This window comes from Triturus cristatus, chromosome 1_2, assembly GCF_964204655.1.
Source record: "Triturus cristatus chromosome 1_2, aTriCri1.1, whole genome shotgun sequence".
NCBI lineage: Eukaryota > Metazoa > Chordata > Amphibia > Caudata > Salamandridae > Triturus > Triturus cristatus.
In genome coordinates, this window is record NC_140580.1 from 125,677,659 (window position 1) to 125,696,505 (window position 18,847).

Genomic DNA, 18,847 nt, shown 5'->3' on the forward strand with positions numbered 1-18,847 from the left:
CAGGCATCGTAGCACAACCGGGGGGCATTCGGCCACCCGGTTGGGATCTCAATGAAGAAGCATGACACCATCCAGGTTGGTGTGTGAGGGGTCTTTTAAACACACCTAATGGGTCAATGTACTTACCACAATAGTGATTGTACCATACCGACATAGTGGGTTCGTCCACATTGTTTAGTCCATCATTACACTGTTAACATAAGTAATTTCTATAGGTGGCTCTGCGTTGTTGGCTCGAAAAGTAGTTACAGAAGAAACTGACGTCAGCGGATCAGGAGAGGGCTTAAGTGGACTCCATTTACGTCCGGAGGATGATGTCGCTACAGAGTCGACACCCTCTACTGACATGCAGAGGTACTGCTGCAAAAATATCCGGATCTAGTCGGGCACCTGGGGAGAATTCTAAGATAAGGAATCTGTGACTAGATCCCATCTCTACCAGATGAGGCGTTGCCGAAGGTAAGTAACTTATTCATTAAGCCACGATGACTAGAAAATCAATCCTTGCTTATTTTTTCCCACAGGCCACACAGTTCAATTAGCGTTCTTGCGGCAGCATTGGCGGAAGTCGAGAATGTTCCTGCATATCTTCCAAATGGCTTGGCTTTGAAAGATGCTTTACAGAAAGCCAAAGAATGGATGCAGGAAGTGGATACCATGCAGGTGGGATAAAGTTGTTTGTCTACAGTTCCTATTGTTTCTTGTAACATTTTTCCTTTCATTGTCTCACATGCAAGACAACAGTTTGTCGCCACTGAAAAAACAGTGTTTCTCACAGAAATTCTAAATGCCAAAAGAATTACCACTGGAACTTCATTGATTCAACCCTAATAAAGTCATTGGTGCTGTGCTAAACATTTGGTCCTTAAATTAAGTGGTGACCTGTGGTCCTTTAACCAGTGTCCAGTCAGAACACTTTTTAAAGAACAGAGTGGCAATTTATTTCAATGCAGGTCTGAACCCATTCAGAGGTACCTAAGCTCCACAAGATGGCCACTTCAGCCACCCTGCATAATGAGCTGAGCCTTTCTCCTTCAAGAAAGAAGGAAGATTTTACTTAACCCTGTAAGCATCGGTTTGTAGCGTGCTGTGCTGTAGATTTCCAGGCTCAGAACACTTCTGCACCTCCATCGTACCCAAACTCTGCCGCATCATCAACTGCTCCATCGAGTCCACCACCTTCCCTGAAGCCTGGAAATATGCAGAGGTCAACCCACTGCTGAAGAAACCCTCTGCTGACCTTGACGAATCTCAATAACTACAGACCCATCTCTCTGCTCCCCTTCCCAGCCAGAGTCATTGAGAAAGTCATCAACGCCTAACTTTGAGTTCATTGAAATGAACCACAACCTGGACCTCTCCCAATCGGGCTTCAGAAGCAATCACAGCATCGAGACCACTCTCCTCGCCGCTACAGACATCTGCACCCCCCTCGACTGAGGCAAGGCTGCTGCCCTCATCCTCCTGGATCTCTCCGCCGCCTTCGACACATCTCCCACCGCACCCTCTGCGCAAGACTCCACAATGCCGGTATCCGCAGCAAAACCCTAGAATGAATCCGCTTTTCCTCACCAGCCAAACAGTCAGACTCCCATCGTTAAACTCATAACCCACAGAGATCAGCTGCGGAGTGCCTTAGTAATCCTCCCTGAGCCCCACCCTCTTCAACATCTACATGCCCCCGCTTGCAGCCATTGTCAGAAGCCACGGACTCAGCATTGTCTCCTATGCCGAGGACACCCAGCTGATTCTCTCCCTCCCAAACGAACCTACAGCTGCCAAAAGCAACTTACACAACGGAATGAAGGCAGTCACCACTTGGATGATGGACAGCTTTCTCAAGCTCAACTCAGACAAGACCAGAGTCCTCAACTTGGGCTCCACCCCCTTCACCTGGGACAACTCCTGGTGGCCCACAGCACTCTGAACCCCCCTCACACCCACCCACATACGAAACCTCTGCATCACCCTGGACTCCTCGCTCCATGCAGTCTCATCCACCTGCTTCCACACTCTCCGCCTTGCTTCGTAAGATCTTCAAATGGATCCCCACTGAGTCCAGGAAACAGTCACCCATGCGCTCGTCAAAAGCAGACTCTACTACCGCAACGCACTCTACGCCGGCATCACCCAGAAACACCTAAAGAAACTGCAGAACATCCAGAACGCCTGTGCCAGACTCATCCTGAACATCCCACGTCACAGTCACATCACTGGCCACCTGAGACCTTCACTGGCTTCATATTAACAAAAGAATTACTTTCAAGCTCCTCACGCACGCCTACAAAGCCCTCCACAACGCTGGACCTGCATACCTCAACCACCACCTCTCCTTTTACACTCCCACCAGACATCTTTGCTCTACCCAACTAGCCCTGGCCACCATCCCACAGATCCCCAAGGCCACAGCTGGAGGAAGTTCTTTCTACCTTGCTGCGAAGATCAGGAACTCCTTGCCTCTGCACCTCAGGCAATCGCCATCGCAATTCAAGAAGGCCCACAAGACCTGGCTGTTCGACTGGACAGCAGGACCCCCATCCTCACTGCCCCCCTCACCCTCCCCAACCACCCCACCCCCCCAACCACCCAGCACCTTGAGACCCTAGCAGGTAAATAGTCGCGCTTTACAAGAAACTTGATTGATTGCCATCTAGAGTTGGGCTCCGATGTTTACGTGTTATTTTTCTTTGAAGAACATCTTACTTGGCAATGAGCATTGTTAATTTAGTAATTTATTGGTCACTTCACTCTGAGGGTTGAATGGACGTTTAACCAAGGCATCCTACAATGGAAGTCTTGAATGTGCTTGGTGAGGGGTCCCTTATGTTAGCACAATTTGAGCTGAAGTCCTTAGGGGCCCTCTTTAGTACCTCAGGCCCTAGGTACCAGAATACCATTTACTAGGGACTTACAGAGGGTGCTATAGATTTTGCCAATTGGGGGTACAATTGTATTGTTTTGGGAAAGGGCTCTGGCACTGGGTACCTGGTTCGCAGAACCCAGTGCACTTTGTCGATCACATCATGTACCAGGCAAAAAGTGGGTGTGACCATGCCATTCCTACATTCAGGCACACAGTGAGGGTGCTGTCGTGCTTTCACTCATGGTTTGCACCATGACACGCAGGCTGCATGCAGTTTGTATGTACTTTCCTTAGGGTGGCATAATACATGCTACTGCCATGAGGGACCTTCTTTAGTACCCATGTCCTGAGGTACCAGGGGTACTACTTACACAGGACATATAGAAGTGCTGAAGTGTGTGCCAATTGTATTACAATTAGGCCATTTTACCTTGTGTTTAGGAAAAGAGCACTGGTCCAATATTCTACCCTGCAAAAACACTCTCTCCCCAGAACATCAGACACTTCTCAGGGAGGAGGATCAGGTGCTCCTCCTCAAAGGGGCCATAGAACCTCATCAACAGGGCACGGGAGTATACTCTCTACCTCCGGATCCCCAAAAAGGATGGCTCCCTCAGGCCCCTAAACTAATACATCTTGTCAGAACACTTTCTCATTGTCACAATTCAGGATGTCATCCTGCTTCTGCAGCAAGGTAACTTCATGGCCCTCTTGACCCGAAGAACGCCTATTTTCACATACCAATGCAACTAGCCCATCGCGGTTTGTGATCAGCAGAAGGCATTACTAGTTCAAGGTGCTAACTTTCGGGGTGACCACTGCACCTCGGGTGTTTACCAAATGCATTGCGGTGGTGGCTGCTCACTTGTGCAGGCAGGGGTGAACGACTTTGTCCTACCTGGACAACTGGCTGATCAAAAGGGCCACCTGCCAACAATGCTGCGAGAGCACACAGGTCATGATAAACCTCCTAGACTAGCTGGGGTTTACCATCAACGCCATGAAATCTCACCTCCAAACCCTCCAGATCCAACACTACCGAGGAGCAATACTCCGCTCAGAAGTTGGCTAGACTTAGCCAAACCAAACCCAGGTACAGTCCTTCCAGGCACTGATTCCTCAATTCCAACCAGATGAGTCGGGACAGTCATGTCCCTTCTAGGAATGATGACCTCCTGCATTGCCATAGTTACGCACGTCAGATTGCTTATGATTCCATTACAGGAATGCCTAGCGGAGCAATGCTCTTAAGCGAAGGGTCATTGAGATGATCTAGTGTTGATCGGCCACCACACTTATCATTCTTTGCAGTGGTGAATCACCAACAACCTGTTGCAGGGGTGCCCTTTTCTCGACGCAGTTCGGCAGGTGACCATCACAACGGACAGGGTGTGGTGCGCACTTGCAGTACATGACTGTCCAGGCCAATGGGAACCCACCCAGACACCAGGGCCTCCACATCAGTTTCCTGGAGTGGTTTACCGTTCATCTGGCATAGAAGGCTTTCCTACCTAATCTGAACCGTAAAGTTGTTCTCGCCTTGATAGACATGATGGCCATTAACTACCTTAATAAACGGCACTCTGTCACCCCAGCTCTGTTAGCCGAGAGCCTTTAGTGGTGGACTCTCCGCTGCAAGATTCACCTCCTGGTGGAGTATCTCCCAGGAATAGATAATTACTTCGCTGCCCTCAGCAGAATGCTGAAACAAGTCCACGAGTGGGAGCTCCACTCTAGAGTTCTCCTCCCTTAATTCCAGCAGTGGTGGTACCCTCATGTAGACCTCTTCATTGCTGTCAAATGCCCAAACTTTGCCTCCAGGTTCCCACAGTCCATGAGCAAAGCACTATGGATGAATTGGCCACGGATATTTGCCTATGCTTTTCTGCCTCTTCCCCTACTTCCGTTTGTGGTTCAGAGGCTACTGTCGACATCCCTTGGCCTCATCCCGGTGGCCCCCACTTGGGCCCTCCAGCCCTTGTTCACCACCCTACTGGAATGTAATATTCTCTCGTAAGAGGCTCCACAAAGGCAAGACCTTCTCACGCAGAACCATGTGGAAATCGGGCACCAAGGTTGCTCAGTCTTGTGATCTGGCTCCTGAGGTCTTGGAGTTTGGATGCCTTAACCTTCCACCTGAATGCATGAGCTTCCTTAAAGAAGCACACAGGCCTACCACGCGCACCAGTTACGCTCTCAAATTGAATCAGTTTGTCCATTGCCACTCTAAGCAAATCGATCCTTTGACCCCTTAGGGGCCAGTACATCGTCTGCTACCTACTCCACTTGCAGGTGTGTGGTCTGGCCTTCACTTCCATTCGCTTTCACCTGGCTGCAGTAGCTGCCTATCTTCAGAACAGACAACACATCTCCCTCCTCCATATACCAGTCACCAGGGCTTTCATGGAGGGCCTCACGAGTATTCCCTCCTTGGGTCTCCCCAGGCCCTACGTGGAACCTCAACATTGTCCTCACAAGACTGAGTACCCCCCTTTGAGCAGCTCCACCCCTGCCCCGTTCAATTCCTTTCTTAGAAGGTGCCATTTCTCGTTGCCATTACTTCACGAAAGCGTGTGAGTTCCAGCCATTAACCCTAAAGAAACCTGTATTTGAGTGACACAGGAACAGGGTTGTCCTCTGCACCAATCTTAATGTCCTCCCAAAGGTTGTCCCCCCGTTTCACCTAAATCAGTCCAGTGAACTTCTTTTGTTCCTCCCACAACCTGACTCTGTTGCAGAACGGGCTCTCCACACCTTAGATGAGAGGTCTTCAAACTTTTGTAGGTTGAGCCCCCCCATCTGTATTGTTTTAGATGTCGGGGGCCCCCCCACCACCTGACAAATTTCTGGAATCTGGTACACTAAATAATCAACCGCCACCCGCATATCCCAGGCATATTCTGCAAATAATGTTCAACACAATAAGTGTGTTTAGTAAACTGCAGGTTTGTGAGTGGGTGTGGTTAAATGGCAGAGGCTTATTACTCAGCTCAAAACACAGTTTTCCAAGATAAAATGTGCACAAATTATTTTTACTAGGATGCTTTGTTTTACACATGACATATAAGGATAATAACACCACCAACATTAATGTGATGAGTGTGCCTGTTTTTCGCCACATACAGAAATTCTAAAAGTGTTTGCATCTAATATTCATAGATGGTGATGTGTGTTTTCACTGTTGTAACACCGCAGCAGCCCACTAATTTGACAGCGCATAATATCTGTGACATCCTCCAATTTCTCATGTGTGAGGACCCGTTCTGATCTAACATAAACTTTTTTATGGTTGTTGCATCAAACAAACACATTTCTCTGCAAATAGTAATAGACTCTCTCACATCAATCACATTAAAAAGAAATGAAAAAAACTGTATTTACAAGAATCTGTTTAGGAATTATTCCAGGCCATCAGGGCAAAAACAGAGCTGTCACTATCAAGGGGCCCCCTGAAAGGCTGGATTGCAGTGCATGTAAATGTGTACTTTTGTAATTTAGGACGAAAACCTTGATGGGGCGCAAGATGCCCATACTTTGTAAGGGGTGGTGCAACTAGACCTGAAATTTGGTGGCGGGGCTAACACACCCAGCCATGGCTGGCCCTAGGACTGGTCGCACACAGTGCAACAGTTTTTTTTGGTGCCCCCTCCCCCATTTCCTCCTTCTCCATGAATTCCCTCACTACCACTCACCAACAATGCACCTCATCTCTCTATAGCTACCTTTCTGACAAACGTTGCATTTTTTTTATAATGCATCTCATAGTTTGCTCACACTCAGTTCTTCTTTGTAGCAGGCACATTAACCATCTGCGCTGTAAGAGTTGCAGGAGGGCCCATGTGAGTGCACGGTAAGGGATGCGACAGTGTGAGAGTACTTGCAAACGCAACGCCTCCCAGAAGCCAGCACCCGGTGCTGTGGCACGGGTCGCACCACCCTAAAGCCAGGCCCTGGCTGCAGCAGCCCGGGCTGAGACACAATGGGGTGGGGGGCTAAAGCCCTTTTATCCCTATGGGCGTTGCGCGCCTGATGGTATCCTACTGCTCCAAGAGACAGCACAGGTCGAAGGGTGGGGGTCACTGAGACAGAAACGCAGACATCACACATGTAGAACATCACCTTCTAATGTGCAATGAATTGTGGGAATGGCACGTAAACCAATATTTAGGGCACATTTTACAACAAGAGTCCATGGGTGTTGCTGCCCCTCTGTCCTATACTGAAGGAAGATGTGCAGTAACTGAAAGCAAGACATAAACCAACTGTGTCACTTTTACGCTCCTCCCCTTTTCTCCCAGTATTTCTCAGGTGCAGGCCTTCGATGCTGGTAATTACACCTGCATTGCCTCCTGCCAGGCGTCTGTAGCCGACAGGACATTCATCCTTCTGGTCCAGAGTAGGTGCCCGTCGCACTTTATTGGATGACATACTTAAGTATGAAAGTCGTACGGGTAGAATAAATAGAAAAGGTTATAGAAACCTCAGCCAGAAGCAGTGGAAAGGAAAGGGATCTCTGTGATTGTCTAATTATTCCTGTAGAGAAGGCAATTGATTTAACGTTATGATAAATTTTGAAACCCCTGGGTTTCGGGTGGCGCAGGTGTAGCACAGTAGATGCCTCCGCAGATGTTATCTCCCTATTTACGTATTGTATTTCAGTGATGGTATCTTGTCACATTTTGGCACTTCAAAGCAAATCAAGATAATGCTACAATACCAAAAAATGCAAACTGAGATGGAACTACGGAAATATAGACATTCATAGCAGGCAAACAGTGCATGGCATGTCGAAGGTGGAAGCAGAGGACATGCATTACAGTATAATCAGTGGAACTCCAGGGTGTGGTTTATGTAAAGTGCCCTGCTGGAATTTAAGTGGTTAAAATCTAAGGTCCAAGCTCTCTTAGCGCAGAATTCAACATTCTAAATTGGGCACAAACACTGTTTTCTGCAGATTCTGAAGTTACTGCAGCCCTGGAATGAGGCTATATGCAGGGGCATTGATACCACAGGAGATGTTTGTGTAATTTTAAGAGAAATGTTCTCTCCGTTCTGGGAAGAGCTAAGAGCTAACCGTCCCATGACAGGGTTAATTCCTAGAGCTGAAATGTTGGTTGCTTTCGGTTTTATAACAGAGGAGACTCTTTGAATTCTACTGCAGCTGAAGCACTTCAGCTCTAGGAATTAACACCTTCTTGGGAGGATTAGCTTTTCAAAATAGACAAAAGCATGGGCACCTCGGGCCCCACCGATTTCCCCTCCCTCCCCCTACAGCCCTCTGTTACCGCCGAAGCCCCAGTCTGATTATCTGCTGCTCTTGAGGGACAGTGGAAAACAAAGGTGAGTTTAGGGTGGAGTCCGCGCCCCCCCTGAGAGGGTGTCGCGCACCCCTAGGGGGGCGCGCTCCACAGATTGAAGAACTCTGCCTTAGATGTAAAGTGAGCCCTTGTGTACTATGTCGATAGAACAAAATCTTTCAGGAAGATGCATCAACTCTTTGTTGCATTCTCTAAGTCACATAAATGAAAGGCCCTGTCCAAATCAGGCATAGCGAGAGGGATAGTCAAATAGATCCAAACATGCCACGTGAAAGCCAAAAGGGTTTTCCTAATCCTCCTAGAGCCCACTCTACAAGGAAAAATGGGGCCTCTATGGCCTTACTAGGCAATATTCCTATAGCTGGCTTCTGTAAAGCAGCTACATGGTCCACACTACACACCTTCCCGAAACACTACTGTGTGGATGTGATTGCCCCCCCCCCCTCCCTCCCCACAAGCTATCATTGGTCAGGCAGTACTCCATGTACTGTTTCAGTCCTCTGCAACTCCCACTGGCTAGCCACTGCTTTCTAGGAGGGACTGCTTTACAGTCTATGCACAGCATGTGTATCTACAGCCACACATGCCTTGAACGGAAAATGTCAACATGTAGGTATCTGTTCATGGCATGTAGTGTAGAGTACTGCAAAACCGGGTAAGAAAAGGGTCTAAGGGACGTTTTAAAGACCTGCGCGGATTAATCCCCACTCTATAAAGGACAAAACACTAAATCCTTGGGTCTCATTAAGAGCACAGACAGTGCACTAAGCACAACCTTTCACTTCACACACTGCATAACGCATTTTCACTCACATTGTTTTCATGCTCCATTGATCTTAGGAGATCTAGCCACTGGATCACACCAAAACATCTGCGAGCTCCTCCTAAAACGTGCAAGGAGTTGTAGCTACTCGGTTGCACAAGGCTTTCAGCCAAGAGGAGATCCCAGATGATGAAGCATGCCACTTCGGTGGGTGATGAGATTCTGTACTCTTAAATAGGACTTCCTTAGCTTGTCCCTTTTTTTTTCTCCCATTTTTTTCCCTTTTGTTGTGCTTAGTGCACTGTCTGTGCTCTTAATGAGACACTCAGATTTTGTGTTTTGTCATGTAGTGTAGAGTCACATGCGTCCTCCCAGGATGCCGTTGCAGTAATCACACTTTCATATTTCTGTCTTTTTTTGAACGGGCATCTCTTGCCATACATCGCTTCACTCCACTTCATCCTCACCCGCCGTGTGGGAAAACAATCTAACAATGTAGTTGATGCCCATGCGCATTACAAGCGAAAGAAGGAGTGCCAATACCTTGTGACATGAAAGTCTTTTTCGAAGAAAAACAATTTGAACACATCCAGGCCCAACACTAGATGGCAGGAGTATGCACAGCATGTGAATCTACAGCACTACATGCCATGAACAGATGCTTACATGGTAAGTAACATTTTCCTTTTTTTCAGGGTTCCTGTTTACCAATGTCCTGCACTGAATTAAATAATTTTTGCCAGTTAGGAGACCCTCTCCTCCTAGGGACCTCAATCTAGTCCTTTCAAAACTCATGGGCCCCCCATTTAAAACCTAGACCTTAACCCTATTTGAAACAATTTATATCCTACCAGGAATCCTCTACAGCACGGGTACTCATAGTACGGCCCGCGGGCCGCCAGCGGTCCGGCAAGCCTTCCTTGGCGGCCCACGGACCTTGCAGGCAACATACCTCTGTTTTTTTATATCGCCGGTTGCAGCAGCACGGAGCTATGGGGGCCGGGCGATTCTTTTAAAAACCATTCACTTGTTAATAAGGCTTTGTTGTATTACACCTCTTCTTAGCGCCCCTGCATCTCCACTCTGATTGAGTGGAGATGCAGGGGCGCTTTTGAGTGGAGATGCAGTGGGGCGCTAAGAAGAGGTGAAATTCAACAAAGCCTCATTAACAAGTGAATGGTCTTTAAAAGACCTTTTCAGTACTTGGGTGCGGCGGCTGTGTGTGTTCCAGGGAAGCTGTCTCAGCGCGGGGTGAGGTGACAGGGACAGCAGGGTGAGGTGAAGGGGGGGGGGGCAGCAGCTAGTGAGAGCAGCGGGTGAGTTTACAGCAGAAGGAAGACAGTGTGACAGAGGGAGGGAGAGAAGGAGGGGGAAGACAGAGCGGGAGACAGAGAGGGAGAGACAGAGAGAGAGGGAGACAGAGGGAGTGAGACAGAGGGAGGGAGACGGGGAGAGAGAGGGAGGGAGACAGAGAGGGAGAGAGAGAGCGAGAGAGAGAGGGAGGGAGACAGAGGGAGAGAGATAGGAGGGAGAGAGAGAGGGAGAGGGACGGAAACAGGGAGGGAGACAGAGGGAGAGAAAGAGATAGGAGGGAGAGAGAGAGGGAGAGGGAGGGAGAGGGAGAGGGAGGGAGACAGAGGGAGGGAGAGGGAGGGAGACAGAGGGAGGGAGACAAACACTGAGTGAGACAGAGGGAGAGAGAGTTAGAGGGAGGGAGAGAGAGAGGGAGGGAGACGGGGAGAGAGAGGGAGAGAGACTGAGAGAGGGAGACAAACAGTGAATGAGACAGAGGGAGGGAGACAGAGGGAGGGAGACGAGAGGGAGGGAGACGAGAGGGAGGGAGACGAGAGGGAGGGAGACGAGAGGGAGGGAGACGAGCGAGGGAGACAGGAGGGAGACAGGTGGGAGACAGGAGGGAGGGAGACAGGAGGGAGGGAGACAGGAGGGAGGGAGGGAGGGAGATGGAGGGAGGGAGACGGAGGGAGGTAGGGAGACGGAGGGAGACGGAGGGAGACGGAGGGAGACAGCGAGAGAGGGAGGCAGACAGAGGGGAAAGAGGGAGACACAGAGGGAGGGAGACACAGAGGGAGGGAGACACAGAGGGAGGGAGACACAGAGGGAGACAGAGGGAGACAGAGGGAGGGAGGGAGGGAGGGAGAGGGAGGGAGAGGGAGGGAGACAGGGAGAGGGAGGGAGGGAGAGGGAGGGAGAGGGAGGGAGAGGGAGGGAGACAGGGAGAGGGAGGGAGGGAGAGAGAGAGGGAGACAGAGACAGAGGGAGGGAAGGAAACAGAGGGAGGGAGGCAGAGGGAGGGAGGGAGGCGGAGGGAGAAAGGCAGAAGGAGGGAGGAAGGCAGAGGGAGGGAGGAAGGCAGAGGGAGGGAGGCGGAGGGAGGCGGAGGGAGACAGGAGGGAGAGGGAGAGGGAGACAGGAGGGAGAGGGAGACAGGAGGGAGAGGGAGACAGGAGGGAGAGGGAGACAGGAGGGAGACAGAGGGAGAGGGAGACAGAGACAGAGGGAGAGGGAGACAAAGGGAGAGGGAGACCGAGGGAGAGGGAGGGAGAGGGAGGGAGAGGGAGACAGACAGAGGGAGACAGACAGAGGGAGACAGACAGAGGGAGACAGACAGAGGGAGACAGACAGAGGGAGACAGACAGAGGGAGACAGAGGGAGGGAGACAGAGGGAGGGAGACAGAGGGAGGGAGACAGAGGGAGGGAGACAGAGGGAGGGAGACAGAGGGAGGGAGACAGAGGGAGGGAGACAGACAGAGGGAGGGAGACAGACAGAGGGAGGGAGACAGAAAGAGGGAGGGAGACAAGAGGGAGGGAGACAAGAGGGAGGGAGACAAGAGGGAGGGAGACAAGAGGGAGGGAGACATACGGAGGGAGGGACTGAGACAGAGTGAGGGAGGGACTGAGACAGAGTGAGGGAGGGAGACACAGAGTGAGGGAGACACAGGGAGAGACAGAGGGAGAGACAGAGGGAGAGACAGAGGGAGAGACAGAGGAAGTGACAGAGGGAGTGACAGAGGGAGTGACAGAGGGAGTGACAGAGGGAGAGCGAGAGGGAGAGTGATAGACAGAGGGAGAGAGAGAGGGAGAGTGATAGACAGAGGGAGGGTGAGTGATAGAGAGAGTGATAGAGAGAGAGAGAGAGTGATAGAGGGAGACAGAGCGAGAGAGATAGATAGAGATGTGTGAAAGTCGGGTCTGGTGGCTCAGTGGACGAAGGCGTCCGCTGCAAGGGCCTGTGTTCAACCTCATGATGGTCACAGTTTTTTGTTTTGCTCTAGCCCCGCCCCCTCCCCCACTGCCCCTGCCCCCACCGGTGCGGCCATCGGCCACAAACCACACTGTAAATTTGGCCCCCGAGAGAAAGTTTGTGAGTACCCATGCTCGACAGTGTTCCAAAAGAATAGGACAATTGAGATCTCATCCAGGATTTCTACCTAAAGTGGCATGATTTTCATATTAATCAGTCAGTTTCACTTCCATCATTCTTTTGGAATCCTTCGTTTCCAGAAGCACGATCTTTACATACACTAGGCATGAGGAGAGTACTGAAACCTTACCTACAAAAATACATTTATTGACACAAATATTTGTATTTGCAACTTGTACTGCTTTAGATCACATTCTGTGTATGCTCCTAGGTTCAAAGTATCACAGCTTGTTTTTCTTTGAAGAAGTGCTTTCAGTTTCAAGGTGAGTGATACCTTCATGAAACCCACATCGCACTAGGATCCAGATTCCACCTCAGATTGCTTTTTGTTTTCTGTCATTTGGTTTGGGCATGTTCTCCAAAGAGTAGATTTTTCATAGATTCACATGTGTAAATATTCCCGATTCGGCTGGTAATCCTTGGTAGGCAATTTTATGAAGCAGTCCCTTATAAAGCACTTAAATAACGTAGGAAACATACATATACTACATGCAGCCTATCCTCCTTTAATCACCCGAAATCTGACCAGTTAGGTGGATAGGCGGAGAGCTCTGTCAGCTATGCCCCTCACAGAGGCACGAGCTGGCAGATTTTCTGCAGATGTTGGTTGGAAGTAATCATCAGGGGCCCTTCTCCAGTTTTTTTTAAATTTTTTATAAATTAAAACAGTCTTAAGTTTTCAGTACTAAATTCATCAGAGAAGAGGTTGTGCTTGTTTTACTTTTTGCGAAGTGTACTGCATGTTGAAAAGAAATGCCTACATGGAACATGAGCATTCAAAGTGCAGCACCATGACCACAATTTCAGAAAATAGTACCTTTGTTTCACATGCTTGAAGAAAATGCTTAAGTATATAGATGTAAGGCTAACTTTGGTGTATATGGAGGCAGGATAAAAACGTAGCTAGCTAGCCCTACACCTGAGAAGTTGAAAATAAAATTGCCATTTAAATTTAGTAAAAAAGAATCCTGTCAGACTCCTGAGGTGACTAAGAGATCCACTGAGCCTATCGCTAAGGTCATCAAGTGTATCACTGGTGCATGCATCTGAAACAGCTGTGCTGAGTAATTGTGCTTTTAAAACCAGCAGCTTCAACCCCTTACATCATAATTTTCCTCTCAAGACATCGAATTGTATTCGTAGCATGTGTTGGCCGTAGATACATATGCATAACGTTATCCTGCCATCTAGTGTTGGGCTTGGGCGATTACAAGTTGTTTTTCTTCTAAAAGGTCTTTTTGAGTCACGAGGTATAGACTCCTCGTCCAGTGTGTGTTGTGCATGTTCCTTGGCTCCTTTGTTAGATGACTTTTTAGGTCTCGCCTGAGATAGCGCTTTAGCGCTGCTCTGGCGAGACTTATAGTAAGCGAGTTTTGGAAGTGCAAACAGTGGCTTTTCAGGCCTCCAAATACAGTGCATGTGCGTCGGCCGGGCGCGCGCACCATTTGGAGGCCTGAAAGCACTTGTTTGCTTTCACTTTCGCGGGCCGCGCGGCCGCTTTGATGTGATCGCGATTACTTTCACACACGCACATCTTATCTGCCCCATCCCTTTTGCTTCTTATGTCTCAACCTCGTACCCCTATCTGTTTTTTCTCCCGTCTCCCCCACCCCACTTCTTTATGTTTAAGCACTTCAATAGTGCTTCCTACTTTGGTTATGTTCCTATTACAATACCACCAAATGCAACTGACTGTATTCTATGTTGCTTTCCCCCACCCCACTTCTTTATGTTTAAGCACTTCAATAGTGCTTCCTACTTTGGTTATGTTCCTATTACAATACCACCAAATGCAACTGACTGTATTCTATGTTGCTTTCCTCAACCCCCCCATACCCTCCTTCTCAATTGCGGCGGTTGGTTTCGCTTCGCACTTGTATATTGTTTTTGTCTAACCGCAGACGTCTCGCGAGGGCTTCCAAGCTGATAACGGATCGCCTTCCTGTCAGGGTGAAATATGGATTCCTATCCCAGCCTGCCTGCTTGGTGTGCCTCCCACTGTTCAGACGGTGCACGCAGCCGAATCCCGGGGACCCCAGGCCTCGCCTTCGAATCACTCACTCCATCAGAGCGCCCCTCCTCACCCCCTCCGTGCCACCATTCCTCACGGGCCAGTCTGAGGATAGGCGCAAGTGTGGGAGAATACTGCAAGTGTGTCCTAGTTAAAAGATTTCGGGGATTTTGTAGTTAAATTATTTACACATGACAACTAGGCTTACACAAATGGCTTTGCAAATGGGGTCCTGTGTGTGCAACACCCATCCTACATCGTAGGAGAAGGGGTTACCTTCAGACCAGGAAGAGACAGCAGACCCTATCTGTTAACAAGCATTTGCAATGCAATAGGTCTCGCATTTACGCGAGTTTGAGCTATTGACATTGCAAATGATAATGCCTTTTATTTATTAATTTTTTTTAAAACATAAATAAAAGGCATTGTTATTTACAATGCCAATAGCTGAAACTCTCGTAACTGCGAGACCTATTGCATTGCAAATGCTTGTTAGACTTTCGGTATTGTTTCCGAGCCGATAAATCACAGATCCGAAAGACAGAAACTGGTAATACCTCTATATTCATAGTTCCCGCCTGGGGGCGGCGTTACTCCACTACTTCAACTTCATTATACAGAAATATGTCCACGAAGAATGGAAAATACGCCCTTCAGTTTTTGACCTAACTGCCACGCTAAATATTCCAGATAGGATTTACATAAAGTATGTAATCTAGGTTTATCTCCAGAACACAAAAAAAATCCTGTAAGGCGTGCTTAGTGTTCAGATCTAAAAAGACGCGTCAAATGAAGAGAGCGTCGTTAGGCTCATACAGCCATGCAGTGACGCACAGAAGATGCTCTATATATCTTCCGGGATCTGTCGCCAGGCCCCAGTCAAGAGCAACAAGAAACGGAAGCACAGTCAGCGCCAACAAATGTACAGATAATACTGGCAACCAGTAGAGGCAGTTCATACTCCGAGCCCGACTCCATACAAGGGTACGTAGTATGAATCGGGCTCTGTATATACCATATCAAAAAGAGATATAGTGTGCAGAGTCCAGTAAGTCCCCAAACACATAGCAGAGGATAAAGTAGATACTACCTTACTCTCAATTTAGTGGTAGCTGGGCTGAGCAGTCAGGCTTATCAGAGGGTAGTGTGAATGCATTTTTTGTGTACACTCATACAAGGCAGCAAACACACTCAATGACTAACTCCAGGCCAATGTTTATAAAAATATTACTTTAGTTACTTTAATGTTAGGAACCAAGTGGAACTTAGTTACAGGCAAGTAGACTTTTTCAGTTATGCAGTACTTTCAATATACAGATGGCAAATGTTTGTATAAGCATTTGAAATACTTTACAGGTGCATGAAATACTTTTCAATATCAATAAGATACTCTACAGTTCTCAGTATAAACACTTAGTGCAATATAGAGAGAAATCAATGCAATCCTATGGGAGGAAAGACAGGTAAGTCAATTTCAGGTAAGCACTCGATTTACAAATTCAGTCTTTGGCGGTTTTGACCAACACTTGGCAACGGTCGGACCAAGGTAGGTACTGCACCACCAGTGGCACTGGAGCAGCTTGGTGCAGAGGTCACTGCGCTCAATGTTAGCCTATAGAAGCTGGGGGTACCGCGAAGCAGGTAAGTACACACGGTTCAGGGACACAGGCCCTGGAGGTTGAGGTCAGCACTGTAGGGGCCACCAACAAGCACCAAAGCTGCACCACCAGTGACAAAGGGGCGTCTCGGGTGCAAATGGGGCGTCGGCTGTCCTATAGAAACCAATGGAGATACTCGGTTGGAGATGAAGGCTGCAGGATCGGTCCAGAAGACTGCCTGAAGGAATCCAACGACTGGAGAATTGGGTTGGATAGTTGGGGGATGCCGGGACACCGTCAGTTGGGCACTCCAAAGCCTGAGAGCTGCGGGTTGAGTGGTGTCTTTAGAAGTTGGGTTTCTCTCACCAGATCTGGTTTCGGTCGGGGGGACCCTTCAAGATGAGGCTTCAGGCATCGTGGGAAAATTCAGAAGAGGTCCTCAAACGCTGGATTGCAGATCAGGATGTCACTGGATCGTTCGACCACCTGGACTTGGGCCGAGGGTGACTGGTGCAGAGTGGTGAGGACTCGTAGTTCTAGGAGGCACAGGAGTTCTTGTTGAAGGTTGCTTTTGCTGGCCATATCCGGTGTCCACAGGAGAAAGTCTTTATTGAAGGCAGCTCAGGTCTCTGCAGTTGCTGGCCACCGGACACCAATTTCTTTGAGCAGGGTCGCTGGTGGAGGAGACAGGCCTGTAGGGCTGGGGGCCAAGTCAGTTGTTGTCTTCTCCACTGCTGCACGACTCTTCGGTCCTTCTTCTTTGTAGGTCGTCTAATCTGAGGAACAAGGTTCAGGGAAGCCCTTTAATGCTAAATTTAAGGATGTTACTGAGGGACCAGAGAGGGTCCTTAAAGACTGCAGCATGTATAAGAGTGCTAAGGGGCCCAACCCAAACACATACACACTGCCATTGCAGGCTATGTGTTGTAGTGTGACTAAACTAAGAGTCGACATGGTACACCAACCTGGGTGCCATGCCTTCACACCTCTGCCTGTGGCATAGGTGTGTCACCCCTCTGGCAGGCCTTACAGCTCTAAGGCAGAGTGCACTATTGTAAGAAACTGGCTCTATATATACTGCACCAAAGTGAGGTACAGTGTATATAAGAGTCCCCAAAGGTAGGTAGAGGTTAAAGTTAGATATAACTTTACTCTCTAAAGTGGTAGCTTGGTCGAGCAGTAAGGCAGTATCAGAGGACAGTGTTAAGCATTTGATGTACACACTCAGTCAGCAAATTAATTCACACACCCAAGGACTGAACTCTAGGCCAATTGTTTTTGTATAAAAATATATTGTTTATATTTAGAACCAAGCAAGCCTGGTACAGGTAAGCATTAAATACTCTTCAGTAATAAGTTACTGGATATAGAACAGTTGAAAAATGCAATAAGAAATGTACTTTGTTTGATTTACAGGGGAGCAGTAGTATGAAGCACTTAGCAAATGCAGTACATTGAAATGAATAGGCTTTTTCAACAAATTGCAGGTAAGTTACTTTTTCTAACTCCGTGCTGGATGCCTAGATTCAGCACTGGGACATTTCCTGAAAATAGTTGAGAAAATGCGTTTTGGTTATTGTTTCGATTTTTAAGGAATATTTCAAGTTTCAACTTCACACTCGTTCTATGGAAGGAAAACAGGTTATCGGATTGCAGGCAAGTAACCGACTGTGGGAGTTAAGGTTCTGGGGTTAGACTCAGGGGTCCCCCAGGGTCAGTGATGCACTGAGATTGCACCCTCAGCGGCACTAGGGCGGCTGGGTGCAGAGTGTTGAGGCCCAATGTTATCCTATGGAGGATAGGGGGCTTCCGGTTGGTGGCTGCTGGCTAGCAGGCCACACGGCTGTGTGAGCAAAGCTCCTAGGGTTTCGCTCAGGGCAAGTTGGGGACCAAAGTAGCAATAAAGGTGCACCCTCAGCGGCACTAGGGCGGCCGGGTGCTGTTTTGAGGTTGTGTGCCCTGTTGTTTCCAATGGAGAACCTCCGGGGCAAAGAAACACTGCAGGCTCGGGACGAGTATCTTCTGGGTGCGACCACCACTTCGAGGGGTAAGTTGGGATGTCGTGGGTTGGTTAGGCACCGTTGGTTTGGGCACACAAGGCCGTGGGGCGTCGGGTGCAGGGGTACCTTGGGACGTCAGATTTTCTTACCTGCTCTGGTCACGGTAGGATGGGGTCCTCTGGATTGAGGCTGCAGGCGTCGTCTGGAGGCTTGAGGCAGGTCTGGGGTTGCCGGATCTCTGGTCAGGATCACCGGGGGGACCTCCTTGTGGTGTTGGTTCACTCGAGCTCGGGCTGGGGTCGGCACGTGCAGAGTGCGCTGGATTTGCGGTCTCTGGCTGGAACCAGAAGCCGCAGTTTAAACACGTCCAGTGTTCTCGGGAGATAGTCCTTGAAGTGAAGGCAGGCAGGTCTTCCGGGGTTTGTGAGGTTGCTGGCTGCAGAACATGCCGGGATGTCGCAGAAGCAGGTTCGAGGGGAGACAGGCCTGTAGGGCTGGGGCCAAGTCAGTGGGCGTCGTCCTCTTGTTAGCTCTGCACCGCTCTTCGGTCCTTCTTCTTATCTTCTTTTCTTGTGGTTTCTAATTATTATTATTATTATTATTATTAAAATTTTTGATATAGCGCGTAGTCACCCTGAGGTATCCCAGCGCTAAAGATCCCTACCTCAGTGGGTTCGGCGGCTAAGAGGGGGACAGCAGGTTTCAGAAGGAGGAGAGTTAAAAAGATTAAGGGAACAAGTGGGCTTTGAGCCGTTTCCTGAAACGTAAGAAGTTGGGTTCTTTCCTAAGGTCTCGGGGGAGCGCGTTCTAGAGGCGTGCGGTGTGGACCGAGAAGCGTCTTCCACCCGAGCG

General features: G+C 48.9%; 1 pseudogene across 1 annotated transcript in view; it reads left to right on the forward strand.

Annotated features, from left to right (window-relative positions):
- The window catches only part of LOC146866936 (lysine-specific demethylase 5B-like), a 504,610-nt pseudogene that overhangs the window by 225,650 nt on the left and 260,113 nt on the right, over positions 1-18,847 (forward strand). Inside the window, exon 6 of the transcript XR_014960847.1 lies at positions 525-663. The product of XR_014960847.1 is annotated as a lysine-specific demethylase 5B-like (transcript). The remainder of the gene's footprint in view (positions 1-524; positions 664-18,847) is intronic.